The sequence below is a fragment of the Phyllobates terribilis genome, unplaced genomic scaffold (assembly GCF_046119375.1).
Source record: "Phyllobates terribilis strain yellow unplaced genomic scaffold, ASM4611937v1 Scaffold_12__6_contigs__length_324123572, whole genome shotgun sequence".
Lineage (NCBI taxonomy): Eukaryota > Metazoa > Chordata > Amphibia > Anura > Dendrobatidae > Phyllobates > Phyllobates terribilis.
The window spans coordinates 113,521,185-113,547,919 of record NW_027362772.1 but is presented as its reverse complement, the minus strand read 5'-3'; positions in this window follow the sequence as shown (position 1 = coordinate 113,547,919).

Genomic DNA, 26,735 nt, shown 5'->3' with positions numbered 1-26,735 from the left:
GAACTTGGGTGAGTATATTGGTTAATTTTAATGATTAAAGAATGTGTCTGCTGTATTTCAAGTAAAGTGTTTGCTCTGTGTGCGTTTATTTAATTCTTTACTGTGTACTAATTATAGTTTTGGTCATGAAAAGGTCTGATTGACACCTTGTCATCACCAAACAAAAGAGCTGGGTGTCAGCTAGTCCCATTCACTCAATATTCATTAGCATTTCTATTCATGTAATTTATGTGGCTGCTGTGAGCTGGTATTTTTAGCCTAGTATGGTCACGTGACCATCAGCTGATCAGTGACATCAGCGCAGGTCCAGAGGCTCATGACACTGCGAGGAGCGAGCCTGCTCCCCGCAGTATACCGCTGACCGCCGGGGAGACAGCATCGTCGGGGACCAGGAGGACACCGGGGGCCGCTGGACAGGTAAGTATAAGGTTTATTTTTAGATTTTTACTTTTTTTTTTCTTTGACCAGGGGCACGCGGGCTGGGCAGAGCAGACTACTGTTCCTCCCATCCACACCGCTCTCGCTGGAGATGTAGTCCTCCTCTCCCAACCTGAGTACCACCCGCAGTGCGTTTCCGGCACAATTTTGTTCCCATTGACTTTCATTGAAACGCAGCATATCCACAGGTATAACTATTATACCTGCGGGTTTGCTGCGATTCAATGCAAGTCAATGGCTGCAAATTTGCGGTGGAAATGCCCAAACAATGGTCATGGTGCGGTTTTTACATCCGGATTCGCATTGCTATACCTGGCAGACCTATTAACAAGCGTTTTCGCAGCGTTTACACGGCGGGAAAACCGCAGCGAAAACACATTGTGTGAACTCAGCTGTAAACAGGTACAGTGCCTCTTGGGTTTGCTTGTCTTTGCTTCTAGGATAATTCCAGTGGGGTGAGTTTGTTCCAGATGCGTGTCCCTGGCAATGCACGGCATTGTGAGGCCCGAGCATTTCATGAGAATTTCCAGAGCAATCAGGGAGGAATTGTTAGTTTGGCAGGAGTTTTTGCACTCTTTTGACGGCAAGTTAATTTGTCAGGAAGCCGAGGTGTCAAATGTGGAGGTGCAGTTGTTCACGGATGCGTCTGATCAGTGGGGTTTTGGCGTGCTATTCGGTTTTCAAGGGTGCAGGGCCGATTGGCCATTCACTTTGCACGGTTCTAATGTTCTGATGGATTCTACCCTGTTAGAGTTGTTTCCCATCATGGTCGCGTTTGAAATTTTGGGCGAATTTCTGGCCAACAGATGAATTTGATTTTGGTCAGACAACCTAGCAGTGGTGAATACGGTCAATTCTCTATCATCCTCTTTGCTCCCAGTGCTAATGTGACACCCCAGGGGTCTGGTTGCCACAGTAATAGAGATATTATGTCTGAGAGCAAGTGGGAGGTTTCTCTGGTCAGGATCCCTAAACATGCAACACGGCCCACCCAGACCTGGGAGGGGAGGAATCTGCCCTTATAAACTGGGTCTGGGGCGGGATTAGAGAGAGAAGCTGCAGACAGAGTCAGAGCCTGGAGTTCAGTTCCAGACACAGGGAAAGCAAGAACAGGAGCTCTGTAGGAGCAGTAGCAGAAGTCCAGGGGCTGGAGCTGAGCAGAGTTCGCCCTGGACGAAGATACTAAAGCCGGACACAGGAGTCCGAGGCTGTGGGGACTGATATACACCCAGCAGCAGAGACCAGCCGGCAGGGGATTCCAGGTCCTCTGGCCATAGAAGCCCGGAGGCTCAGTCACAGAGAAGGGACCAGCGCCGCCATCCAGGAGCGGAAGCTAACAGAAGGCCCCAAGTCACCAGCCATACGGGTGAGCACCACACGGTATACTCAGGGAAGTGGGCTACTTGTAACCGCTGACAGCAAGGTAGCCAGGAAGAGTGCAGATAAACGGGGAGGCCTACAACTCCACCTGGCCAGGGGAACTCCTGCTTGCTCGCAGACTGACCAGGCCCCTTATACTAGCCAGTACTCCCGGGAGGGTCTGCCTTGTACCATCAGTAAAGACCCTGAACTGCACCACACGTCTCTGTGATTCCTTGCCGCTCCTGCACCATTAGCACTGGGACCCTCAGACCATCACTCCCATCATCTTCCACATTAGCTGCCCTGAGGCAATACTCCTCCCATGGGGAGTTATCCCATACTCGGCTGCGCAACCAACATCAGCCTCAGCTGTCGGCAGCACAGCAGCGGTCCCCACTGACCGCAATCCACGGGTGGCGTAGTCGGACACTTATTATCATACAAATAGACTGCCACTGGTTTGACCACCCTGGGCACGGACCGGGTCACCGCCACACGGAGACTACAACCCCCAGCATTCTACAACAGGCCCGGTTCCGGGTTCCCCTGCACAGCACAGGCCCAGGGGGCGCGTCACTAGCAGTCCTTAGACATTTTGTGCTTCGATGCTTCCAGCGGAATGTGTGGGTCAGAGCTAGGCATTTAACAAGTAAAGACAATAAAGTGGTGGTTGCTTTGTCTCATTCGCAGATTGATCTTTTCAGAGAGCTTCATCCAATGGCAGAGCAGGCAGGTCTCAAATGCCCGGACCACTTATGGACCATTGTAGAATCGAGTTGGCGAGATTAGTTCAGGCTTCAGTGGCAAAATCTACATGGCAAAGTCATATGGCAGTGTGGAGCGAGTGGTTGAAGGCAGCTGGGGTCAGCTTTCGTGCGAATGATCAGTTTCATTTAGAAGTGATGATATAAGTGTTGACTGTTTGTCAAGCCAAGGGCTTGTCTGGTGCTAGCATTCAGAAGAGATTGATGGGTGTGGCCTTCATGTTGAAACTTTGGGGTTGTAGGGATATAACAAAAGAGTTTATAATGCGGCAGATCGTGAAAGGTTGGAAAAAGGAGAGGAAGTCACGGGATGTGAGGCGGCCGGTGTCGTTCGTATTGTTAAGGCGGATTGTCAGCAGTTTAGAGGTTGTTACGCATAATTCATTTGAGTCATGCCTTTTTTCAGCAGCTTTTTCACTGGCCTTTTTTGCAGCATTACGAGTTGGGGAATTAGTGGCCCCAAGCGCATGGGCTTATGGCGGCCTGGGGTCAAGCAATGTTTTTATACAGAATGGGTGCCTGCAGGTCTGCGTCTGTAGGTCAAAAACAGATCAAGAAAGTAGAGGGTCTTGGCTTACAATTATTGCCTTAAGTTGTCCATTTTGCTGGTTCAGGCTGTTGGTGAATGCATGAATAGGAGACCAGAGTGCAGACAGTTTCTAGTTCACAAATCCGTTGCGTCGTTGACATTATACCAGTTTAAGGCTATATTTAAAGCATGCTTGAGACACGCGGGTGTCGATGAGGAGCAGTTCGGGATACACTCCTGGCTAGGGGTAGCTGCGGAAGCTAATGCATTGGGTATGGCTGAGGAAGATATTAAGAATTTGGGTAGGTGGATATCCACCTGTTACCATACATACGTAAAACCGGAATTGTTGTAAATGATAGGTTGGTTGCTTAGCTATGTGTTGTATGTTTTTTTCATTTCAGAAATGGCAACGCCTCACGTTTGAATCATAGGACATTCGTTCATATTCAGGGTCAGTAGGCGGACAAGTGTGCGTCCCGCAGGACTGAATTTAGCTCTGTTATTGTTCATTGGGAAGGCAATAGAGGTCTGTGCTGGTTTCAAATGTTAGGTCGCATTGAATCAATAGCTAAGGTATGCAAGAATCCAATGGTTTTGATCATCCTTATGGGCGGCAACGACTTGGGGAAGGTAAAACTGGCGGAACTGATAGGTGGTCAGAGGTGGTAGCATGGCAGGTATGGTAAGGAGCTCGGGACTTGGAGGCATTGGAAAGCGCTCAGAAACTGCTTAATATGATTGTGTCTCATTTTATATGCTCAAGCGGAGGGGTGGCGATTCGACACTGCATGCTAGAAGGTGACAATATGTATTTATTGTTAGCCAATGGAGTCTACTTGAACGAGATCGGCAATGATATATTGCTAACGGGCATACAAGAAGGAGCTGAAAAGGCTTTGGTTTTGTTGGGTGGAGGTGATCGGAGAGCCGAAGAGGATTTTCATCCTCCTTCCCTTGGTGGATAATGTTGACCCTTGAGTATACATGCTCACTGTATCTCCAGTGACAGGCATGTGGGGGTTTATCGGGTGAAAGGAATATGGATGAAATCTTTGGTTATTTACAAGATAGTAATTAATAAAGCTGTGACCATTTTCTTCATCCAACACCAACTTGTTTGTCTTGTTTGTTTGATATTGAGTAATCATCCTAGGTTATGCTTATAAAGCAGTCTTGGCTTCTCACAGCAAATGCACCTCATGGATGGAAGCCAGACTCCAGTGATCAGCTGATCACAACACTGATTCTTTTTTGAAAAGGTTAAAAGAAAAAATGGAGAAAGTGCTTCATTTGTAGTATTGCTAAAATCTCAAGCTCCTGCACTAACATTGCTTAGAAACTTTATCTAACTGTCCTTTAACAACTGCAAGCCATAGACGTGGTTTGTTATCCAAAACCTGGTTCCACAGATCTGCAGTAACTTCAGTGAGTGCTTTGTACTAGAATGAAATGTATAGTTAAGAATGGGCTGTTTAGAATTTTTTTTATTACTAAAAGGGCTTTCTCAGCAAGACTACCCAGTTCCAAAAACATGCAGCAGTATAGAATATTAGGTAATACAATTCAAATAAAGTTTGATCCTTGTAATGTAAGGATATGTTGAGACCAACAAAGCAGCATCTGATCTTAAAGACTCAATGATGTCCATATGCTCTAATTAAGAGACAACCCCTATAATAATAGGTTGGCACATGTTAATAATGTACTTAGTTGTATGAAAAAGATTTTGTTTGATTATAGTTTTGACTGTACATGATAACTTTCAAAAGTTCAAATCCTTTCAAACTAGTTAGCATCACAACCATGCTGTAGATCAGGGGTCTCAAACACACGGCCCGTGGGACACATGCGGCCCCTGAGGCTGCTTTATGCGGCCCTCAGACACCATAGATCCTCCTTGACAATCCCAGCCCGGTCCAGGAGCCGCCGACAGCAGCGCTTTATTTCAGTTGAATGTGTGTCCTTAGATTCACATTCATTTGAAATGTATTGCCATGCAGAGACCGTCTTCCTGCACAGAAATACCAATGACAGCCACCGGCCGATCAGAGGCCAGCAGCTGACATCGGCATTCTGGAACAGGAGCATATGACGTCATTGCCGTGCGCAGATGTCAGCTGCTAACCTCTGATTGGCCGGCGGCTGGCATTGGTATTGCTAAGAGACAGTCTCTGCGCGGCAATACCTTGGCGGCTCCTAGCCCGGGTGTTTTTGAACACACTGCTATTATTTTGAAACCTACTGTATGTGCGGAGAGAGCAGTCAGTTTACAGGAGCAGGGTTGGGATCAGTTTAAGGGAACATGTCTCAGACTAGCCTTCCAAGAAAAATTGTACTCAGCTGGATTTTCAAGCTATGTTTTATCTCAAATGCTGCAGCATCTCAGAATATCAAAAAGAAAAAAGGCAACCAGCTCCCCTCCTGCATATAGTAGCAAAGACCTTGGTGCACGGACTGATCCTCAATAAGACATCCAACTAGGTAATGTTATTCCATAAAGATTGTTCCAGCACCCAAGGGTTAAAATATATATGTTCATTGATGTAATTAAAACCCCATAATCCAAGTGAAAAATAGTAGAAAAAAACAACTAGTTTCGGATGCAAGTGAGCATCCTTAATTATGGTCCAAAAAATACAAATTTTTATGCCACGATTATGGATGCTTGCATCCGGAACTAGTCGTTTTCTTATATATTTGCATATTTATTGTAACATAGCAAGAGGAAATACATATGTTTAATTGTGCTGAGATTGAAAAATAATTATTTTTACTCCTTTTTATTTTTAAATTTCAGCACAATTAAACATTTGTATTTTCTCTTGCTATTTTATAATAAATATGCAAAGATATAATTTGATACACAGTATTTTCACATATGTACATACACCTCCTGTATGGAGAAAAGAAAGGAAGCCGAAGCCTGCGTGTAACGCAACGTGGCATCCAACGCTTGTTGCTAGATTGGCACAAGCAGTAGATGCCGCGTTGCGTTACACGCTGGCTCGGGCTTCCTTTCTTCTCTACATACAGAAATTGCTTTTCCTGTGGGACACAGAGTCCTCTCTTTACGTCTTATCTTCTCTACATGCAAGCAGTCGGAGCATACTAATGAAGGTCCTTGAGGACCGAAATGTCTACATTGTAATACTCCCATTCTTTTCACTGTTAAATTTTGAAATTACATCTGTGAGTGCCAAGTCTTTCTATTTTATATTACTGGCATTGGATCCTACTTGAGCACCTACAGTGGGTACGGAAGGTATTCAGACCCGTTTAAATTTTTCACTCTTTGTTTCATTGCATTCATTTGGTAATTTCTAAAAAGTTCATTTTTTTTCTCATTAAAGTACACTCTGCACCCCATCTTGACTGAAAAAAACCCAGAAATGTAGAAATTTTTGCAAATTTTTTAAAAAACAAAAACTGAAATATCACATGGTCATAAGTATTCAGATCCTTTGCTCAGACACTCATATTTCAGTCACATGCTGTCCATTTCCTTGTGATCCTCCTTGAGATGGTTCTACTCCTTCATTGGAGTCCAGCTGTGTTTAATTAAACTGATAGGACTTGATTTGGAAAGGCACACACCTGTATATATAAGACTGCACAGCTCACAGTGCATATCAGACCAAATGAGAATCATGAGCTCAAAAGAACTGCCCAAGGACCTCAGAGACAGAATTGTGGCAAGGCACAGATCTGGCAAAGGCTACAAAAGAATTTATGCATTACTCAAGGTTCCTAAGAGCACAGTGGCCTCCATAATCCTTAAATGGAAGAAGTTTGGGTCCACCAGAAGTCTTCCTAGACATAGCCATCCAGCCAAACTGAGCAATCGTGGGAGTAGAGCCTTGGTGAGAGAGGTAAAGAAGAACCCCAAGATCACTGTGGCTGAGCTCCAGAGATGCAGTAGGGAGATGGGAGAAAGTTCCACAAAGTCAACTATCACAGCAGCACTCCACCAGTCGGGCCTTTATAGCAGAGTGGCCCGACGGAAGCCTCTCCTCAGTGCAAGACATATGAAAGCCCGCATAGAGTTTGCTCAAAAACACATGAAGGACTCCCAGACTATGATGAATAAGATTCTCTGGTCTGATGAGACGAAGATAGAACTTTTTGGTCATAATTCTAAGCGGTATGTGTGGAGAAAACCATGCACTGCTCATCACCTGCCCAATACAATCCCAACAGTGAAACATGGTGGTGGCAGCATCATGATATGGGGGTGTTTTTCACCTTCAGGGACAGGACGACTAGTTGAAATTTACGGAAACATGAATGCGGCCAAGTACAGAGATATCCTGGATGAAAACCTCTTCCAGAGTGCTCTGGACCTCAGACTTGGCCGAAGATTCACCTTCCCACAAGACAATGACCCTAAGCACACAGCTGAAGTAACAAAGAAGTGGCTTCAGAACAACTCTGTGACCATTCTTGACTGGCTCAGCCAGAGCCCTGACCTAAACCCAATTGAGTATCTCTGGAGAGACCTGAAAATGGCTGTCCACCAACATTCACCATCCAACCTGACGGAACTGGAGAGGATCTGCAAGGAAGAATGGCAGAGGATCCCCAAATCCAGGTGTAAAAAACTTGTTGCATCATTCCTTAGAAGACTCATGGCTGTACTAGCTCAAAAGTGTGCTTCTACTCAATACTGAGCAAAGGGTCTGAATACTTATGACCATGTGATATTTCAGTTTTTCTTTTTTAATAAATTTGCAAAAATTTCTACATTTCTGTTTTTTTTTCAGTCAAGATGGGGGGCAGAGTGTACTTTAATGAGAAAAAAATGAACTTTTTAGAATTTACCAAATGGCTGCAATGAAACAAAGAGTGAAAAATTTAAAGGGGTCTGAATACTTTCCGTACCAACTGTATACCAGTAGTGCCATATTATCATATATTGATCAATGTCCATACCCCTCCCTCTGCTTTTGGAACCTTTTTTTAAATATTTTTCTCTATATTTAAAGCAGGTAAGCCTGTATTACCTTATGTTTTGGACTATAAGATGCACTGGACCATAAGACCCATCCCAAATTTTGGGGTGGAAAATAGGAGAAATAATATTTTTTATGAGATGGGGGTCCGTCTTATAGTCTGAATAGGTATGGTATCTTACCTTGGGGCCGTGGAGCGGGGGTCACAGGAGGCAGGATCCTTCAGGAAGCTGGCAGAAGTGGAGGAATGCTGCGAACCCTGGATGTGAGAAGGCAGTGCTCCAGCAGCGGGGAGTTGCGGTGGTGGTGGAGCAGGATCGCAGGTCCTCCGTTCCCTCCCTCAGAAACCCAGCAGCTGCAACAGAAGAGGTGAGATGCTGCAGGGCCCATGTTTGGCTGGGGCCTGGTGTCTGGCTGGGGCCCAGTGTGGCAGAGCGGTGTGTGCTGCTTTCCGGTGGCCGCGGCCATCTTCCTGAAGCTTGAGCTCCCAGTCTGCGCATGCCATTTTCCTGTAGATCACAGCTTCAGGAAGATGGCCGCGGCCACCAGAAAGCCGTGCACGCTGCTCTGCCGCACTGCCTCAGTGCCGACAGCTAGACACTGGCCCCACAGAATCTCACCTCTTCTTCTTCTGCTGCCGTTGAGGTCCTGAAGCAGGGAGGGAACAGAGGGCCCTGTGATCCCACTCCACAACCACCCCAACTATCCAGTAAGCAACTTTCGGATCATAAGACACACCCCCCAAAAATCTGAAGAAGGAGTCAGTGGAATGCGTTGACAATAAACCTACAATTTTATCATATCACTAATTGTGTCATATTCCGGAGAGCGCAGATCCTGCTACTTTAATCTTAAGATGTGGAAAACAATATATTGATGTGATTTTAGCAGCTTATTAATATCTAAAAAAAAAAATTGCTTATTAATATCTAAAAAAAAAATTGCCAGCTGTGGAGTGAGTGAGATATACAGTGCATTGTGAAAGTATTTGGCCCCCTTGAACGTTTCTACCTTTTGCCACATTTCGGGCTTCAAACATAAAGAGATAAAATTCAAATTTTTTGGGGAAGAATCAACAACAAGTGGGACACAATCGTGAAGTGGAACGAAATTTATTGGATATTTTAAACTTATTTAACAAATTAAAAACTGAAAAGTGGGGCGTGCAATATTATTCGGCTCCCTTGAGTTAATATTTTGTAGCGCCACCTTTTGCTGCGATTTCAGCTGTAAGTCGCTTGGGGCATGTCTCTATCAGTTTTGCACATCAAGAGGCTGAAATTCTTGCCCATTCTTCCTTGCAACACAGCTCGAGCTCATTGAGGTTGGATGGAGGGCGTTTGTGAACAGCAGTTTTCAGCTCTTTCCACGGATTCTCGATTGGATTCAGGTCTGGACTTTGAGTTGGCCATTCTAACACCTGGATCCGTTTATTTTTGAACCATTCCATTGTAGATTTTGCTTTATGTTTGGGATCATTGTCTTGTTGGAAGATAAATCTCCATCCCAGTCTCAGGTCTTTTGCAGACTCCAACAGGTTTTCTTCCAGTATGGTCCTGTATTTGGCTCCATCCATCTTCCCATCAATTTTAACCATCTTCACTGTCCCCGCTTAAGAAAAGCAGGCCCAAACCATGATGCTGCCACCACCACATTTGGGGATGGTGTTTTGAGGGTGATGAGCTGTGTTGACTTTACGCCAAACATATCATTTTGCATTGTGGTCAAAAAGTTCAATTTTGGTTCCATCTGACCAGAGCACCTTATTCCACATGTTTGGTGTGTCTCCCAGGTGGCTTGTGGCAAACTTCAAACAAGACTTTTTATGGATATCTTTGAGAAATGTCTTTCTTTTTGCCACTCTTCCTTAAAGGCCAGATTTGAGCAGTGTACGACTGATTGTTGTCCTATGGACAGACTCTCCCGCCTCAGCTGTAGATCTCTGCAGTTCATCCAGAGTGATCATGGGCCTTTTGGCTGCATCTCTGATCAGTCTTCTCCTTGTTCGAGATGAAAGTTTAGAGGGACGGCCGGGTCTTGGTATATTTTCAGTGGTCTGATACTCCTTCCATTTCAATATGATCGCTTGCACAGTGCTCCTCAAGATGTTTAAAACTTGGGAAATCTTTTTGTATCCAAATCCAGCTTTAAACTTCACCACAACAGTATCTCCGGCCTGCCTGATGTGTTCCTTGGTCTTCATGATGCTCTCTGCACTTGAAACAGAACCCTGAGACTATCACAGAGCAGGTGCATTTATATGGAGACTTGATTACACACAGGTGGATTCTATTTATCATTACCAGTCATTTAGGACAACATTGGATCATTCAGAGATCCTCACTGAACTTCTGGAGTGAGTTTGCTGCACTAAAAGTAAAGGGGCCGAATAATATTGCACGCCCCACTTTTCAGTTTTAATATGTTAAAAAAGTTTAAAATATCCAATAAATTTCGTTCCACTTCACGATTGTGTCCCACTTGTTGTTGATTCTTCCCCTAAAAATTAGAATTTTATATCTTTATGTTTGAAGCCAGAAATGTGGCAAAAGGTAGAAAAATTCAAGGGGACAAATACTTTCACAATGCACTGTACCTACCAATAACATCATGGATAAGTATTCAGTTTGTTCCCAAAGTTTGTTAATGCTGCTACAATCCCAAAAATATGTTTTATATGCCCTTTATGTAGTTTATTATTGATGTTACACACTCAGTCTCATGCACAATTGTTTTGCTCCGCGTTCACTTCTGTCTATTGGTCAATTGTTTTATCACGTTTATAAAAATCATTAACTCCTTTTCCTTACCATTCCCTTCCCCATCCTCCTTCCATCTTCTCCTCCCACCTTCCCCTCAATGCCAAATGTTTCTCCTGATTAATAAAATTTGACCTTTCCCTTGCTTTTCCCTTTCCTTCCCTTCCCATTTTCTCTTTTTCCCCCAATCACTACTTAAGAATTTGTTGGATAAGTTGATTTAATTTAGTTTTGTTTTGTTATATATATTTTATTGGATGAACTTGACTTTAAAGTAGGCTGTGTATATTATATACTTCCTGTTTATTACAGTTTTACCCTATACAGATCTGCAAAGAATCAAATTCGGCAGATTGCTCCTACTTGGCAGGAAGATTCAATTTGCATCAAAGTTATACAATGCAAATTGAATGTTCCTTATCATGCTCTGGTGTAAAAAAAAAAAAAGAAAAAAAAATTACTCATCTTGCTGCTCAACTGTACCGCCCATGCAAAAGATTGCTGTCTGTTCTTCCCTACCATCCGCTCAATTCTTTCCACTTTCTTCAGTCGTGTGACATCCTCTTCAGCTTTCTCCATTCTGTGCTGTAACATCCAGCTCCAAGTGGACCTCTGATATCGTGACACATGTTATAAGTCAGAAGGCAGAAAAAAGAGACGGTGTGGTAGGCTATGGTAGGAGAAGTGAATGGCAAGGTGAGTATTAATGTTTATTTTTTTCCCTTTTCTGTCCCTGTACATTTCCGCCAGTTGGTCCCCATTTTGCTGAATTTGCAAGAAGCTACTTTTTTTGCAAATAACTAATTTCTTGTAGTATTCAAGGTGAATTGACTTAATGTAGAACAAATTCACTTCTCTCCACCTTCCACAAGTTACTGTATATTAGGGCCTTTGCAGATGTCCGTGTATTGATTACTGGGTGACTGCGGGTCTCCTTGCCTGAGCTCGGCAGCCTCACAGACATCATTGTCCATGTTCAGACCATAATCCACAGATATCTACAGGTGTCCCAAGAGTGTGTGTATTTTTTTAACACTTTTCAAAATACTTTTAATCCTGTGGCAATGAGTCTTTCAAGGTTTTTGTATACCTGATCTAATTAATAATCATGTAATCCTGTCCTTTAGACTGCACATGAATGCTAAAAACCTTAAATATGCTAACATAGTTAAGTAAAAATGTATTCCTGTGTTTTTGACATAAAGGATAAAGCAGAGATCAAATTCTTTCTGCCAGCTCAATTGGCAGAGACATGCTTTTCAGGCAGTCATTCAACAAACCCATTAGAACAGACCCATGAGGACATCATTAGGTAGGGCGGGGTTGACCGGTGAATGGGTTTTGCATTTGAGTTAAGACGTCCAAAAAATTCTTGCCATGTGAGAACATCGTATGTCTCCATAGCAATTCCTCCACGCCATAAAAGATGTAAAGCAATGTAAGAGAGGGAAAAAAAAGGACAGAGAAAGGCTAGAGTAAAATTCGGAAACACTGATGATGTTCAAGCTTTCCAAGGAGGCGAGACTGGATGAAGTCAAATATTTTATGGAAAGTAGACTGTAAAGAGCAAGGAAAATGGCATTTAGAAGGAGGTTCCATTGAATGGGCCATTCTTTTTCCAACCAAACCAAAATCTTATTGGAACACTTCATGTTCTTCCAGCAGTAGAGACAGTAAGTCTGCTGCGAAACACGCTGCAATAAGCAAAATGCTTTTGCTTTTTAAGAGAGTCCGATATTACACTCAGCTCTCTGATAGTTAATCTCTTAGTATAATGAATGCTTTTATACAGACGTTTACAGCAAAGGTGAAATCGCGGTGGTAGAGTGGAAGGATCACAAATATCCAGAAAAGTTGTGCTGTCTTTAGGATTTTTCTTACTGTTATTTAAAATTAATGAGTACTATGCAGTGTAAAGAAAATTAAAGTGTACACAGTGAAGGACTTTTTTATCGCTTATTACTGTGAACAATCTTTTATAGTATAGAAAAAGGGAAAAATACACTTAAAATCTATTCAGTAGGTAACTTTATAGAAGAAGTTTTTATATGGACCTATATGACAAATGCAGATGAAAAGAGTTAATGTTGGTAAAAGGTAGTAAGTGCCAAGATGGCTTAAAGAGACTTATAAGCCATGCAATGCTCCTTTGTGAATTTAAATATGCAAACAGCCTCTTCAGACTTGTACTCTAGTGCCACAAATTGGATGTAGCAATCCTAAAAGTTAATATCGACCCTTTAACGAGCCTTGACATATAACACAGAATCCAGATCAGACACTTTGTTAGCAGACATGTGTTTCTGGATGTTTGCCACCTCATCAGTAGAAATCAGGAAATCTGATTTGCCTGGGTGAGTACCAGCAAAGTGAATGAGAATCCTGAAGCTTCATGCACACATTGCTTATCTTGTACTTGCAGACTTGCAGCTGCAGAAGGTCAATTCTTTCAGCAATTTTGCTGCATATTTCACCCATACTTATGAATGGGGAAAAATGTGCAACAAAACGCATGTAAAAAACGTGAGAAAAATACGCGTATTTTAAGCTACTTTTTTCCTGCAAAGTGATGCAAAAATTTCTGCAGCAAATCCTGAATGCATGCACATACTCTATCACACAAAAAGTCCAACAATATTTGGGAGTATCTAGGACGAAAAGCTAGGGTATTCAGTATACATTTTGGAGGATCATAAAATCTGTGTGACATGGATGCATAATCACCTGACCTTATATGCTTGTACAAAAATCCATACGAAAAGAAAAAACACTGGAAAAAGACAAGCGCAAATAGGGTCTTATCTGGGTAACAAAACAAACAGAAATGCACAAAATGTGCTCAGCTGATTTGGTTGTGTGCACACAACCACTTATAGGGCTTAAGGCTGCTGCAGACCCAGGAGGAGATGAATGCATAAAAAGAAGGAGCAATGGGTTGTTCTGCGCTGCCGTGAAAGAATGGAAGATGCCAATCCAGTACTGAATGGTTTATTAGAAAACGCGTTTCAAAGCATACAGCTTCTTCATCAGGAGCTCCGTGGTAGTCCTGATGAAGAAGCTGTATGCTTTGAAATGTGTTGACAATTAAACCACTCACTACTGGATTGGCATCTTCCATTCTTTCACGGCAGCGCAGAACAACCCATTGCTCCTTCTTTGTACAAAAGGCCATAACAGAGATAAGCTTAGTGACAAAAGCTAGCTCACAGTGGAGCTACTAAATCAGACTTCTTGCAGAAAAGGAGGACATCCGGTTTGGTGTCAATAAGCCCTGTGGTCCAGTCACAGTAATATCCAACTACTACAGTTACTAATTATTTTCTACTTTTTGTCAACAGTATTATTATAAACATACTATAAACATGGACATGCATCTTATGCCTATAATTGCAATTTCTACTTGTGGTTTTCTTTGTTATACATTCCACAGGATGTTTTTGTACCGTAGAGATTTTTTAATTATGAATTGTATACAGTATCTAAAATTACTTTCTAAAAGACTGCTTTTTGGTGCAACAAATGCATACACATTATAAATAAGCAACCTTATACTGTGTCTGTATCATGGAAAGATTAAAGCATGAAAAACGTTTTAGCACTAGTTGGATTGTAGTAGAATATATATTTAAAACGAGATAATTCTGGCTGTAAGAAATCTAAGAGATCACAAGGGAGTGAAAGCACACATGCTGGATGTGTGTATGTGTTCAGACTCTGCAGCTCTGTTTGCAGAGGTGGTCTCCAACTCCTCTGCTGCTTTTGGACATAGAATTTCCTGTCTATCTCAATCGGATGTCATTTAAAGATCTTCATCTTCACTGAGCAGGTATGTAATGAGCTAATGAGGCAGATTTGTTACCAGTTCCCAAAAGGTTAAAAGAATAATATAAAAATAAAGATATTGGCTCAAATGAATTACTACAGTGTGTCCCTCCTCCTGTGATGTTGGGTTACTATACATTGAGTACTTTTTAGTTGTTACCCAAGCAGGAGCTCAACAGAAACTTAAAGGCGGCAGGAGCTAGAACTGACATGTTTGAGGTCTGTTATTAGGACAATTTGTCCTAAAATGAAGGTAAATATGGTAGAAATATTATTTTCAGGATTTTATTATTCATTTATTTGGCCACATCCACTGTAAATTATATTGCAATATTCTGAGCATGTGACCATATATCTAACTTGGTTAATTTATCATACATTTATATTTTTGGCAACATAATTATTATTATTTATTAAGTTTGATAGCCATCTCATACATCCAAGCACAATTTGTAATTGCATGCACATTCTACAAAACAGTTTTTTTCTCTGCTGTGCAACAAGATAATAGTCTTATCATATATGAATATATTCAAAGGAAATGTTCACATTTATCATTTTTGCTGTGCGTGGTCTTATGTGTTTCTTTTGCAATTTTGTTGAATCCTGAAGTGGAAGAGAATTAAAACTGTGTTTGCAAGAATAGCACTTATATACAGATCAGTTGTAGGCCCACCAAAAAATTATTCACTTCACTCACAACTTAATATTGTTAAAGTGATTTAGTGGCTTTTAGCTGCTTGAAAGAATATATTAAACAATTATGATCTGTAAATAGCAATTCCAGTGAATGATGTTCTTACGGTAAAGACATCTCTTACGAGTCACGTGCCTGAAGTTCTGACTCTTTGGATTACACAGGGCTCTTTGTGTGAGTCGGAAGTTGCTTTTAGAATGTAGCTTTATGGACTTTACGGGCTCGTGCACGCGATCGATTTTCTCATCCCAGTGCTATCCCTGGTTTTCACGGATAGCATTCATATCTATGACATTTTATGGAGCTTTACACATGTCAGATTTTTTCCTCGGACCAAGTGGTCAGTGGACAAATAAGAGACATGTCCGATTTTGATCCGAGTGTCAGATCAAAGGCAATACAAGTCTATGGGTCCGTGTAAAAAATCGGACTGCACTCAGATGATATCCAAGTGCAGACAGATTTTCACGGACTGACAGAATGGGGAAGGTGAAGAAACTTTTTTTTTTCTCTCCGTGTTTGATAAATACTGATGCCACTTTCATCAAACGCTGATGATAGTCTGATCAGAATAATTGGACTGCTTTTCTGGGAAGTGGAGAAAAAGTGTCATGGGACTCTACCTAATAGCGACTACTGGCACACACATAAACTCCAGTGTGAGCCTGCAGGTCTAAATAGTTATCACATGGCCCAAAAGAGGACCGGAATGGGTGAGTTTATTAATACACTTATACTACATTATATTCTCACAGAGTTAGCCCATAAAAATTTTAATGGGAGTTCTTTTTTAAAGACTAACAGAAAGGAGGAGGAGGGAGGACTTAGAGGCAGAGCTTCTCCTTCTTCTCCTTCTTCCCTTCTACATAGAATCTTACTCTTTAAGTAATTAAAAAATACAAAAGTGGGTCATTTTTTCCAATAATAAGAGAATACAAATTCCAATTGGCAGCTTGTATTTTGCAATCCAGTCATACCTCTACATGGCTAGTCCATTCCTCCATTACAAAGAAATTAAAGTTTTGATTGATATTCAAATGACGCTAAAGACCTACTATAGGGATGAAGCCTCTGTCACTCCAGCTCTTTACTGCTCCCAGTGCCACCTCCTTCTGCTTGACTGACAGCCTCTATGTTGTATGACTTCAAGCCAAGGAGCTGTTAGTCAAGCAGAAGGAGAGGTGGCACTGGGCAGGGCAGATCTACAATAGCTCTGCAGCCTCATTGGCATATCAATTCAAAGACTGATTTCTCAGTAACAGAATAATAGATTGGCCATGTAAAGGTATTGCTGGACTTCTCTTTGAAAGAGCTACATGAACATAGAAATAGTTTGGGGGTCAACTCAGTGAGTGATTAGTAGTAGTAATGGTGAATTAGAAACACACTAATATGGCATGACCCTCTATTAAGAGTTCAGTTAAAATATGGCTATATCTCTGGAGAATTTTGTTGACTGTTTCCAACAGCATTAAGCAGAACTGGGAATTCAGCTCAGGGTTATAAAACAGGATTAGTACAAGATACATAACTAATATTACAAAGTATGTATTTTTGTGTGAAAAAAAAATGTGAACAGTGTGACTTAGTAATTTGCTAGAATTAATGCAAAAATTAAAATCTTCACAATTTAGTCATAATGTAACTACAGAGTTCTGTTTCTAAGCACAGTCTGGGTTAGGTCACATGTTGTTGCTTCATAAAGGCTTCATGTTCTGAGATAATGCAGTTAAACCCCCCGATTGATCAAAGTTATTCGCTTTGAAAAGTCAACAATTTTTTTTTCAATGCAGAATTGCACAAAATTTTTTAACTTTTGCCGTTTTGACCCCATTTTTGCCCAGCTCTGCCACAGTGAGCTGAGCTGTGATGGTAGTGGGGTGCGATGCAAGTGTAACGCCACAGCTCGTCTAGTTCATGATGAGCTGCGGTATTGGTAATCTTACTCCAGTTCTTGACTGGGGGAAAATTTGTGGCGAGGACCATGCCACTTTTCATATGCACCTGACTTCAACACACCCCGTCATCAAGAATGGCGAGAACATCACTAGTCTTGATGAATCAGGGCCTTAAGTTCAAACCTAGGAGAGTAAACAACACAATTCTAGGCAGACAAATGTAATCTGTTTGCTGTTTTCTATGAACTAGGAATTCTTTGGGATATATTACAGTGTACATTTGTCAGTGAAAATATAATAATGTAACAAAATAAATGAACAGGGAGACTGACAGCTCATACTTGCTTCCCAATCCATGGGCAACATTTAAATGGCGATATGATTTCAGCCATGTACTTACTGTATGTTTGAATCTGAAATGCTGTGATGTTTCAGTGACACACATACTTTAAAAACTGCCGGAAAGGAAACTAGTTGAAAAGACTGGTTGCAAGATTTTCAACTGACAAGTCTCTCCCTATGCATGCATGCTGGGAGAGACCCATTACTCAAGGGGAGCAGATGGGGAGAAACTCCTGAGGACCGTACTTTCTAACTAGCAATGGAGGCTTGGTCCCTGGCGGCTTTTAAAGTATATCATTCTCTGAAGCTCCACAGTGTTTCAGAGTAAATAATACCAGGCTGAGATCATACAGTCAATGTCTTATACATGATGCCCGTGGCTTGGCCAGCATGTATTCGCTGTCAGGTTCACTTCATCTTTAATCCCATAAAAAAAAGCATAATACTATATCAACTAGTTTGCTGACATTTTATGTCATACCCCAAAAAAGATGTGTTGTCTCTTTTTGAAACAATTGCAAAGTAACATATAACCATAGAAATGACATGATTTCATATTTAGATGCATATATATTATTTTATGCATTATAGTAGTAAGTGGACACATTAACAGTGGAAGGTCCTGACAAAACAATCTTTATGTTACATATTTTGGAAGTTAGCCCCAACAATAGAATAGAGGTGATAATGAATGTCGCATGGTAAATTGCAAAACCAACTGAATCGTTGAAAAATGTTACCTTTTTTCATAGATGGACCCTGTTAGTTTGAATTTTATGTAATAGTAAAATTTAGAGCTTATTGCTTTTACATTGTGATTTCTGAATTCTACATACCTCTAGATTCATTTGGTTTAATTAAATATTGTATGAATATATTATGTCTTTTGTCAGTGTAAAGGTAATTTTGCAATTACATTTTTTTTTGCTTTTTATGTGCAAATTTATATAACAAAGTCTTTAAGGATACGAAGACATTTTGATTTCCGTTCTTGAAAAGAAATACAAAGATGAATTTCAGCTCTAGACAGCAGGTGGCACTATCAACTCATAAAGTATGTAAATATGCTTTTGCTAAGGTGATTTCTCCAGAGGTGTCTCTGGGTACCAAGAAAAAGCGTTCATAAGGATGCCTGAAATCATAGCGTTCAAAATCTTCACTCATAGGTGTAAAACCGATCTAAGGCATACCATGGAATCCAGACATTTACAGCATTTAAGTTAGTAACTATAGTTACAAAATATACACAAAAGAAACTTTAGCAATCGTAAATTTAAAGTAGATATACTTACTTTTCATATTTTGCGTGGCTTCGGTAAGTTATTTTGGTAAGATGTTTCCTGCTCTGTAATTTTCCCTTTCTGTTTTTGCTGTTACCAAATATCTTTCTTGGATTCTACAAACTGTGTCCCACCTTTATCAGGGTTTGTTAGGGTTCCACTTTAAGTCACCTGCTCCTCAGCTCAGAGGTAGAAAAGAGCAAAAATCCCTGTATTCACTTTACCAGTGTCTGATAGTGAGAGAGAGTGAGTGTTACTGACTTAAGTGGATATATGTGTCAGCATTTGAACTCTCACCACTACAAATTGGGGGTTTATATACACCACTGATGGAAGAAAGCTAGTCTCACTATGTGTATGTGTTGTTTTTTTTTCAAAAGATGACACATCTTGACTCACATCTTTTCCATTGAGAAAAAAAAATACCTCATACCCAAACCCCTCCTTCTAAAAGTTAAATTTGCATGGGCGTCATGCATTAAAGACTATGACACATTCTACTGCAATTTACTTGCTCTCTTTAAAATGTAAGCTTGAAAGGAGTGGGTGCAGGATGCAGCAGGAAGAAAGGTTGATAAGGTCACTGAAGATACATTGTACTGTCCTTTTCCCACTTATTTCATTGTACCCTAATAAAATTCTGTCTGGCTCTAAACAAATTCTTTTTATCTCGGTGTCATTGTAATACTTTCTATTAATAAACTGACAAATATTAGCATACCTAGGATTAATGAAAAACATTAAAAATAAAAGTTAGGAAATCTTGTTGATTTGAACTTTAAAGATTAGAATTACCTTCATGGTTTTGATATAGACATGAAACAAATATGTTATGGCTCTTAAAGGGAACCTGTCACTTGAAAAAACACTATTACCTGGGGTTAATCTGCAGGTTAATAGCATTCTGAACCTGCCCAACTCCCACACTTAGAGCCCCGCTGCCAGGAGGAAAAGAACTTTATTGCTCTCGGCGTTCAGTCATAAGGGTATATATAGAGTGGTGGCTGAGATCCTGCTTTCAATCAGTGCCGGGGGCCCGGTTACAGCCAGCGCTCTAGATACACAGAGCAGTGACTGAAATTGTGACGGCGCCACTCCTATGAATGAACGCCGAATGCTGCCAGGAGGAATAAAGTTCATTTCTTCCTGGCAGCGAGGCTCTAAGTGCGTTCACCGGGTAGGTTCAGAACGTTATTAACCTGCAGATTAACCCTATATCTGAAGGTTAATAGGGTTTTTTCACTTGACAGGTTCCCTTTTAAGGGACAGAAAATACATGCTGTTTGATCTCCAAGCAGCATGTATTAGTCAGTGGATGCATAATTTCAGACAGGTATATTTGACTCTGAAATGTTGTGGCATTTTAAAGAAAAACGTAGTTTAATAGCCGCCAGGGACTGAGCCGCATGGGAAAGTAGTCAGGCAGGTGGATTCCCAGTGGCTTCTCTCTGCCCCTTGCTGTGGAGTGACATGTCTCTGCCGATATATACACACATGCAGGGAGAGACCTGTCAGTCATTGACAGTAGGCAGGGAGAAGCCACCAGGGACCTGCCTGTCTAACTAGATTAATATTATTATTATTATTATTAACAAGTCTCCCATGCTGCTCAGTCTCCAGTGGCAATTATTATGTTTTTATCTGAAATGCTGCAATGTTTTAGAGTCAAATATACCTGGCTGAAATCATGCAGCCACTGTCTCATACATTCTGCCGTGGATCTTGCGGCAGGTATTAGCTGTCAGATTCCCTTTAATGGAAAGGAAACTTTCCTTTTTATCATCACATGAATACTTTATAGCGACAGTATCTAGTACTCAGCTGATATTGTTACATATACTGTATATGTTACCCCCTTCACTATAGCGATAATAAGGATACAGTAACACTGAATTAATTCAACATTAAGATAAAAAATTTTTTTTACTTAAAGGGGATGTCTGGGAATATGTATCTGTTAGGGGTCCAACACCCAATGCCTCCACCAATCAGCCTGTGGCTGGATGCAAGCACTGAATGGAGCTGCTGAGAGAAGGTCCGATCTAAGAGCAACAAAGCTTCTATGCAAAAAAAAAAAAATAGGAGCTTTGCTGCAGTAGCCGACAGTAGCCACTACACTTTGAACGTAGCTGCAATCAGCAGATCCCTTCATAGTGTTCACATCGAGCCGCCACCAGAGCAAAACACAGCAGAGTGATGGAGGCACAGGGTGTCAGACCCCCACCAATCTGCTATTGATAATCTATCCTGTAGATAGGTCATCAAATACCTATGCCCAGACAACCCCTTTAATATTAGAAAATTGTTCACTGCCCTGCTTTAATTACTGCTTTAATTACTTACAATAACTCTGTTCTTAAAGACAATTAAAGGATCAGGAGCAATGAAACATGAGCATCATTTTCTTTCATGTGTAATGGTTACTGCAATACAGTGTGAGAAATTGGTTTGAGGTCTGTGTGTGCAAATGATTGCACATAATCAATCATGTGATATTTGCTTTATATCTGCATGACACCATCTTTACTTTTCAGATTGTTTTGATTGCCTTAGATTTCTATTACTGAATATTTGTTAATTTATGTCATGTCTGCAGAATCTACATATGTATGTAAAGTCTACATTGAGTTTCTGGGTGTCCCTCATGTACAGGGCCTAGTGCATCTGGAAAAATCATTGCAGAAATTGAAATTGTAAGTAGAAAATGAATTCCATGCAGCTATGTTTTTCTGCTGTACGCGCGTAGATTTCTGCAAGCCATATTAGCATGAATAGTCACTGATATTTTTGAAACAAATCTGAATGAGACTCACCCATTTAAGTCTATGAATATAAGAAAAAAAATTGGATGTCATACAGAGACACAGTATAGTATCTGATTTTTATGGATACATTGCAATTCTGTAACATTGGAAACTGTAAATGGTCCTGTAATATGAGGGAAGGTCATTAAAGATTTCCCCTGACCCCCTTCCTGTGGACTTAGAGCAATGAAACTTGGTACAGTCCTTCTCTACATAGGTGCCACCTAGGGACACACACTTCTCCCATCTCTTTAAGCAACTGTAAACACCTCGCTTGTAGAAGTCGACAGGTTGCTCCAAAAGCCATATTGTGACTTCGCTAATCAGAGTCTCATCATCTGGAAAATGCTTGCCCTTCAAAAAAAAACTTCATTTTTGGAAAGAGGTGGAAGTTTGATGGTGCGAGGTCGGGTGAAAAAGGGAGATGCGTTAGAATTTCAAAAGCCACAGGAGCATGCTTCCATTTGGGCAACATGTGAGTTGTGAACTGGTGCATTATCTTGCAGAAGGCAGACACCTTTGGCGAGCATGCCACGTTTCTTGGTTTTGATGGCTTCCCGCAATTTCCACAGCAGTGAAGCATAGTATACCCCAGTGATCATGGTACCCTTTGCTAGGAAATCCATCAATACTACTCGATGCTGGTCCCAAAATACTGTGAGCAAGACCTTACCTGCCGAGGGTTGAGCACGTGCCTTCTTCGGAGGCGATGAGTCATGATGCTTCCATTGCATTGACTGGACTTTAGTATCAGGATCATAGTGATGGACCCAGCTTTCATCTGGTGTGATCAGTCTGTTGAAAAAATCCTCCTGGTTTACATGGCACATCGTCAATAGAGCCTGAGCGCATTCGATGCGTTCCTGCTTCTGGAAAAGGTGTGAGCAGCCAGGCAACCCAGCGAGCGGATACCTTGTGCATGTGAAGATGGTCTTGGATGATTTTTTCCACGGACCCCACACTAATCTTCACATTTTGGGCTAGGTGGCGAATGGTTACGCGGTGATTTTTCAAAATGGTGACCTCCACTTGCTGGATGGTGTGTTCATCAATAGCAGAGTGGGCTCGCCCTGGAATTGGAGTGGTTTGCACCAAACTCCGACCACATTTCAATTCACGATGACAGTTATTGACTACATTATATGATGGGGAATCATCATCATAAACCTATCATCTCATCAAACGTCTCCTTTGGTGTGCGGCCTTTCAAGTAAAGGAACTTGATGACTGTTCTGTTTTCCACTGGGTCCATTATCAAACCTCACACCACTTCAGCACCTGTAAAATCAAGACCGTTATCAGCTCTAAGTTGCAAATTGGCACGTTACCTATAGAGACTTATATCATTACACATGTGAAGTTTCAGTGTCCTGTCATAAACAGAAGTGGGTCAGGGGAAATCTTTAATGAACGCCCCTCATAGATGTTGTGGTAAAAAAATGGAAATGGGGTGCATACGGACTGCACATGGATTGCATATGGATGACAAGGGAGAAAAAAAAGTGTCCCACTCTTCTGGTTGAAACTCTGAGCAATGTTTTATATGTATATGTGAACCTACCCTAACAATACAGCTTGCATCTCACAGGCTGCCAGTGTAGGAGGAGGGACAGTACAGCAGAACAGAGCTTTGTCTCATTACAAACACATCAGCAGCTATAGCCCTCTTCTCAAAGTGCTGTCAGAACATTGAATTGCTGGGTCCCAACTTAACGTATTGGAATGTGCCCACAATTCAGGAATTGATACTGTATATCTCTGAGGAAGTCTAAACCCTTCAGTCACAGTAAAACAAAAATTGAAGAGATCATGCATCCTGTATTGTGAATCTAGTGTATCAATGGCTTGGTAAATAATATGGTCTAAAGACTAAGACCACAATTCAGTGTTAATGGCGGTATTGATGTGGAGGCATGTTGGAATCATATTCTCCTGATTTATTAAGAGGCGAACAGATGGGCAAGAAACTGTGGGCCTAATTCATCATTTGTGATTTATTGAAGTTGCGTTTCTCTTTTGTCTGGTGGCATTCGCTGCAGTTTTTTTGTGTCAAATTCTTCAAAATCACCACATGATTTATGAATTTGTTTTAAAAAATAAAAAGATCTTTATTTTTGTCATTAACCAGTTTTTGTGATTTTTTTCAGCAGCTAAAGTCGCAAATATGTGCCATATTGAAAATTCAGACAGAAAACTTACTTTATGCAGGGACTAGCATGAGATGTGACAAAAAATGGGACATTTGGAAAAAGTCACATTTCATAAATCTGTCTAAAGTATCTAGATAAGCAAGTTTGTTGAGGAAAAGTAAAAAACAAGACAGGTTCAAAAGTGGCACAAAACGTATAGCTAATAAGGCACTAATAGTAAAGCCATTAGAAAGGAGAAAATTACTTCATAAAACTAGAAAAAAAGCGATGATGATTTGGTGCCTGTATTCCAGTTGAGGCAGTCATTGTTGGAAAAAGACTGACTGAGCTGATTTTTGCTAGTTCCAAGTACATAGAGATTATTGCAAACTGGTACATACAGAGCCAGTGCCAGTGTCTCTCTGCACAAGAGGCAAGATTAGCATCAGGTAGCACTTTAACTCCTTTACCCCTGAGGGTGGTTTGCACGTTAATGACCAGGCCAATTTTTACAATTCTGACCACTGTCACTTTATGAGGTAATAACTCTAAAATGCTTCAACGGATCACACAGATTCTGACAGTGTTTTTTCATGACATATTGTACTTCATGATAGTGGTAAAATTTCTTCGATATGACTTGCTTTTATTTGTGAAAAAATCAGAAATTTGGCAAATATTTTGAAAATTTTGCAATTTTCAAACTTTGAATTTTCATGCCCTTAAATCAGAGAGATATGTCACACAAAATAGTTAATAAATAACATTTTTCATATGTTTACTTTACATAAGCACAATTTTAGAACCCCAATTTTTTTTTAGGAAGTTTTAAGGGTTAAAAGTTGATCAGCGATTTCTCATTTTTCCAACAAAATTTACAAAACCATTTTTTTAGTGACCACATCACATTTGAAGTGACTTTGGGGGGCCTTTATGACAGAAAATACCCAAAAGTGACACTATTCTAAAAACTGCACCCCTCAAGGTGCTCAAAACCACATTCAAGAAGTTTATTAACCCTTCAGGTGCTTCTCAGGATCTTTTGGAATGTGGATGAAAAAAATGAACATTTATTTTTTTTCACGAAAATGTTACTTTAGACCCCAATTTTTTTATTTTTGCAATGGTAACAGGAAAAAATGGACCCCAAAATTTGTTGTTAAATATATCCTGAGCATGCAAATACCCCATATATTGGAGAAAACCACTGTTTGGGAGCACAGCAGGGATCGGAAGGGAAGGAGCGCCATTTTACTTTTTGAATGTAAAATTTGCTTTAATAATTAGCGGACACCATGTTGCGTTTGAAGAGTCCCTGATGTGCCTAAACAGTGGAAACTCCCCACAAGTGACCCCATTTTGGAAACTACACCCCACAGGGAACTTATCTAGATGTGTGGTGAGCACCTCGAAACCCCAGGTGCTTCACAGAAGTTTATAACATTGAGCCGTAAAAATAAAATTTTCACATTTTTCCCACAAAAATGTTTATCAGCCCCCAATTTTGCATTTTCATAAGGGTAACAGGAGAAATTGCCCCATACCATTTGCTGTGCAATTTCTCCTGAGTAAGCCAATACCCCATATGTGGGAGAAAACCACTGTTTGGGCACATGGTAGGGTTCGGAAGGGAAGGAGCACCATTTGACTCTTTGAATGTAAAATTTGCTTGAATAATTAGCGAACGCCATGTTGCGTTTGCAGAGGCCCTGATGTACCTAAACAGTGGAAACTCCCCACATGTGACACCACTTTGGAAACTAGACTCCTCAGGGAACTTATCTAAGTGTGTGGTGAGCACCCTGAACCCCCAAATGCTTCACATGAGTTTATAACATTGAGCCGTAAAAATAACATTTTTACATTTTTCCCACAAAAATGTTTTTCAGCCCCCAATTTTGCATTTTCATAAGGGTAATAGGAGAAATTGCCCCATACCATTTGTTGTGCAATTTCTCCTGAGTAAGCCGATACCCCATATGTGGGAGAAAACCACTGTTTGGGATGACGGTAGGGTTTGGAAGGGAAGGAGTGCCATTTTACTTTTTGAATGTAAAATTTGCTTGAATAATTAGCGGACGCCATGTTGCGTTTGAAGAGCTCCTGATGTGCCTAAACAGTGAAAATACCCCCACAAGTGACCCGATTTTGGAGACTAAACCCCTCAGGGAACTTATCTAGATGTGTGGTGAGCAACTTGAAACCCCAGGTGCTTCACAGAAGTTTATAACATTGAGCCGTAAAAATAAAATTTTTACATTTTTCCCACAAAAATGTTTTTCAGCCCCCAATTTTGCATTTTCATAAGGGTAACAGGAGAAATTGCCCCATAACATTTGTTGTGCAATTTCTCCTGAGTAATCAAATACCCCATATGTGGGAGAAAACCACTGTTTGGGCGCATGGTAGGGTTCGGAAGGGAAGGAGCGCCATTTGACTCTTTGAATGTAAAATTTGCTTGAATAATTAACGAACGCCATGTTGTGTTTGCAGAGACTCTCATGTGTCTAAACAGTGGAAACCCCGCATAAGTGACCCCATTTTGGAAACTAGATCCCTCAGGGAACTTACTTAGATGTGTGGTGAGCACCTTGAAATCCCAGGTGCTTCACAGAAGTTTATAACATTGAGCCGTAAAAATAAAATTTTTACATTTTTCCCACAAAAATGTTTATCAACCCCCAATTTTGCATTTTCATAAGGGTAACAGGAGAAATTGCCCCATACCATTTGTTGTGCAATTTCTCCTGAGTAAGCTGATGCCCCATATGTGGGAGAAAACCACTGTTTGGGCGCATGGTAGGGTTCGGAAGGGAAGGAGCGCCATTTGACTCTTTGAATGTAAAATTTGCTTGAATAATTAGCGAATGCCAAGTTGCGTTTGCAGAGACCCTGATGTGTCTAAACGGTGGAAACCCCCATAAATGACCCATTTTGGAAACTAGACCCCTCAGGGAAC